Source organism: Ixodes scapularis, unplaced genomic scaffold (genome assembly GCF_016920785.2).
Source record: "Ixodes scapularis isolate PalLabHiFi unplaced genomic scaffold, ASM1692078v2 PGA_scaffold3__209_contigs__length_174095766, whole genome shotgun sequence".
NCBI classification, from domain to species: Eukaryota; Metazoa; Arthropoda; class Arachnida; order Ixodida; family Ixodidae; genus Ixodes; species Ixodes scapularis.
In genome coordinates, this window is record NW_024609868.1 from 112,444,299 (window position 1) to 112,449,411 (window position 5,113).

Here is a 5,113-nt window from a genome sequence, read left to right on the forward strand (position 1 = left end):
CTGGGCGTAGGGAACAACCTCCGAGAGTAGGAAATATTTGCTGATATTAAGCGCATAGCATTGATAGGGCCAGCCTCAGGCATCTTGTGCTCCTGGCATCTACCTTCAATGACATCAGAGTATCACGAGACTTCACGAGTGACGTGTCTTCATGAGCCATATGATTTTAACATGTCACATGATGCCACTTGACACCATGACATCACATGAGAGCATGGCGTCACGTGATTTTATTATGTGACCTGACACTTGACCCATCGTGATGTCACGTGAAACAATGACGTCAGGTGAGGCGCTGACGAGACATGACTTCCTGAGGTCACGTGACACCGGTACGCAAGTTGGCGCTGCATGGCACCATTACGTCAGGGGGCATTGTGACGGGACGTGGCGTATTCAGTGTCATGTGACACTTGACGGCTTTCTACATTTCCAATACCCTCGCAACGTGCCCTTAAATGGGCTGCTTTCTGTGCCAGCAAAAGGAGGATCGAAAAAGGGCCCTATATATAATATCCATTTAGAACGTTTTGGGGAAACGCCAGAGAAAGTTATTCTTTAGGTGCAACAACACAATGAAGTTTTAGCAGATGTTTCATTTCCAAAATTACCACTGTTTGCAGGGTACACAAAGCAGGGAAACCGAGTACACGTGCCACGTTTATCCCTAAAGCTCTTAATGGGTCTCCCCTCTTGAATAATGTATGACCGCGAATACGTCCAATCGGCCTACCTAATTTCAAGGTGGGCCCGAAAAAATCAAGGGAAAGTTTTCAATTCTCTACTGCCCACCTCTCTTCCGTCCTTCAGATATATTAAACGTAAGAAAACATAAAACCGAGAAAAAAAAACGTTCCAGTCGATTAACCATGCCACGCCCCCTCCCTCTTCAACTAGATTACTCGAAGGATCATTACGCGACGGAATGACAAATGGCGCCTCCTGCCTCTGCTGTGGCAGTAGAGCGCAATCTCTGCGGGATTTTTCTTCGTTGGTGGCGGGGCTTTTGTATCAGTGACCGCTCGGAAGTCTGTCTCTTCCGCCGATTCGATATCGATCCATCCAAGAAATGTCAATAAGCCGTAATGAATTTTTGTCGAGTGTCATTTGGTAGTCTTAACCGTTTACCAACAATTCTATTTGCACTGTAAATGCCACTTGGGTTTGTTACAAAATTTACTTACCACTGACCCTATCGGCACCTTTTATTTTATCACACGAATAAGAAAATCTTGGAGCAGTAAATAGCACAACTTATTTACATACTGGAGCACTTTTTTTTAAAGTTTCCAAGTGTTTTATAACGGTGTTTTACTTACCCCACAGTCAGTACGGATATTTTATACATTTACTAAAATAAAAAGAAAAAAAAAACAAAGAAATTTTAAAACAACCCAGAATGCTCCCCTTCAGGTAATTTTTTCTCTTAATAGCGCAAAAGCGTTAAATTTGCATTTCCATCGCTAATCCATTGTACACACCTTTACAGAAACCTCGAGCACCGTTGCATAATTACCATTTGCATAATTGCCATGATTATAATAATTACCATAATTACCATTGAAGTTTGCCATAAATATGAAATCAATATCTGATTTTGTAAGTCGTACGCGGTTCAAACGAATGCCGGAGCAAAATCGTTTGACATGTTCTGAGTAAAATCGACATCCAGGAAACTGTATACATTTTTCAACCTTGACGTACCTTGCCGAATTGATAAGAAGTTACATTTAGCTGTTTTGTAGAGGGATATAAAAACATACTTCGTCTTTTTGCATTGACTATACATATGAGGCGTAATTTGTGTATCTGCACCTTCTTTAATTTGACGATGTTTACTAACTCTGAGTCGAAAACCTGACAAGCAGATTATACGACAGATTTAACTAATATGTTTTGTGTACAGCGATGCTAACTTAAACGTGGAGTAATTTTGATTGCGATTCTTATAATAGCGTTAAATATAGGCCTTAGGAACACTTGAGTCATCGTTTAGATTTTATTTGAATTCAGTCAATAAGCACACTCCTAAATAGTTCATTATAAGTATAGAATGCTCTTGCAAAGAACCTCTATTAATTTATTATGCTAAACAGTGGCAACCATATGCTGCGGGATGTGCACATGCGTAGCACAGCTGCACATAATTTACAAAATAAACAAAGTAGAATATACTATTAAAGGTGGTTTGTTATCCTGACCTTGAAAAACGGTGTGTCTTTAATACTGAAGATCTAGAGGGAAGGTATTTGCAATCTGGGCTGGTTCTGAGCAGAAACTGAACGTAAAACATATTGGTACTGAAGCAGGCTTCAGGCGCATAAAGGTGGTGTGGTGTGTAAGTAGTTCGCATTTCAATAGTCGGTTATGATGGAAACTTTTAATGAGAAAGAAAGTTGTGAAAAGTCTTTTTAAGCAACTATTTCAGGGAGTCCACGCTTTGCATTGAGTAGTGTAACAATACAAAAAGCGGGAATCATTGGTTAAAGCTCACTGCTAAACTTTAAACGGATTTCTACATGATCGATTTCGACACTTCCATATTGGGGCGGGTTGCATATTGTTAAATAATATTTTAGATATGGGTGAAAGACTCCCCGAGTCAATTAAAAAAAAAAAGAAAACCTAAAGGAAATCCTTACTTGTAATGTTTCAAGTGGTCAATTGTTCAAAAACTCCGAAAGCCTCATCTTGTAAAAGAAGCTGGAAAAAAAGCTGTACGCGCAATAGGCGTCACATGCTGTTTATTCCCAAGGGCTTGTTTTATTCTGATGAGGTACGGACGATTGTCACTATAACCAGCGGAAAGACCCAGCAGTAGAAGCGCAAAAAAAAGCACTCCAGTCATTAAAACAGAGCACCTGCAACAACTCCAGTTTGTTATGCCACAACAAACGTTGGGTTCCACACAAATGAGATGCGCTAGTTGCATTCCAGCACACGTGCCGTGATATTTAATGATTGCTCTGCGGATTTCGCACATCTGAAATACGTGACTAAGATAGGGTGAGATAAATACACGTAAGACAACACGTCAGACACCGACCAACTACCAATCGCGCAATGTGTGCCCAGTGTGATGTTTTTCCTCGTCCAGCAGCATGCAGAGAACATTACCATATTCCCAGTGTCCCATGGGCAGCATTCGTGCGTGCTTCGGGCATCAAAACGATGATGCCCCACAACATTCAAATCGCTGACGAATTTCGTTTTGTGGTTCTTCATTTTCAGCCGCAGCACACAGCTACAACAAGCTGTCCTAGCCATGACCTTTGGTTGGGCTCAAAGGACTTTAAAGATTATCTAGTTCTCCCTGCGGTTATCTGGAAGTTGCAATTCCTCGCCGTGATGAAAATTTATAATTTTCTTCCTTACGTTTAGTTAACACAAGGGGCTCGAAGCGAAAGCTTGCAAAGCAGTAGTTTAAAATTAAAAAAAAAAGATTCAATATTAGTCTATTGCCTGCGCCGCTACATCTAAATACCCTGACTTGGCTTCTTTTTTGTGGATGCTATCAATGCAGTGGCGGATCCAAGGGGGGGGGGGGCGGTGGGGGCGATCGCCCCCCCCCCAAACGCCTCGCCAGGCAAGCACCCCCCCCCCCCCCCCCCTGGGGTTCTTCGTCAGCTTGAAGAAAAACCCTAAAGCGCGAGACACATGCGCGTCAAAACTGTCCGATCCGGCGTGCGAACTGTCGGGAAGATGGCTGCTCCGAATCGCCCTACAGGACGGTTCGCGACACATGGTTTCCGACGCGTCGTTGCGTCGCTCCGTTCAGCTCCGCCCAGTTTCGGGTGTTCCTCTACTAAATGGATGGATGGATGGATGCTAATGACTATATTTATAACGGGCGGTAGTTCGCGTCACCTAGCCTAGAAAACTAAAAATACTTCCCTCGCCCTTCTTGGTTTTTCTGACTTTAAAACAAACATAATATTTTATTGCATTCTATTAAAGTGTGCGTGTGGGAAGATTTTCCGTGAGGCTATTTTTCTGCTCAACATAACTTAATCGCAAAGGACCGCAGCGGACCTTAGAGCCATCCCAGCCATAGATCCCAGCGAAACGAGCACTGCGTACAAATCACGTGACTACGTACGGCGCGCATTGCTGCGTCTCTCCCGAAGCTCACATGACACTGGAATGGCTCGTAGCGTCCGCTGCTGTCCATCCTAAGGTGAAACCGAGTATATTCGGGTTTCCACGGTCTTGATCGGTCCCAGGAGGCCGGCTTGCTTTGGCGCGCGAAATCAGCAGCTCGTTTTGTAAACCCGGGAAAACTCGATGGCGTCCGTTTCCTTCACAACCACGACTCGCGTCGCGTGACGCACCGCGCACCGCCACATCGGCTTCCCCGAACCACCCAAACCACGTAGCGCCTTCTCGCCCGATCGGTCCGAAAGTCACGTGACAACATGACCTTTGCACCATCCGTGCTCATTGGCTGCGGCCCTTCGAAAATCGGACCGTGCGTGCGGCGATATCTGGCAAGTTGGTCGCATGCCGTCGCCGGACGGAGCCCCCGTCCGACGCTCCGGTGCGACTTAAACCCTCGCCCTCGGACGTCGTTCCGGCGGTTCGCACGTCGGATCGGATGGATTTTTCGCGCATGTGTCTCGCGCTTAAGCAATCGACGCGAGGGACAAAAGATTAAAACAGCGGTGGGTGGACGCGCCTGCTGGGCGTTTCCAAAGTGGGGTTTATCTCCGTCAAGGCCACCGTACGTCTTCCCGACAGGAACGGCGCCAGGAGTTTCGAAGTGGAGAGACAGTGGGGAGGCGCACCAAATATCAGGGTCCTCGACTGCAGTCACCCTTCCAAACAAGGCCAGCACGTCGAGCACGGGGGGAAAATAAAAATACCTTCAACATATCTAGTCCCCTTTCTCTCTCTCTCTCTCTTTGGAGGTTGTCTGCAAAAAACTTGTGCCCTGAAAGCTCCCAAACGCAGACGCCAAGCAGCCCTCCTCAAGGGTACGATCCTATACACAGCGGATTATCCTTCCTCTCTAGCGGCCGCCTTTTCATCACTTTTCGTTAGATGGTTTCTTCGTGGTTCTGGGCTTGTCTTTCGGCATGTCTTTTTTTGGCTTGCTTTGAGATGCTGTCACGCA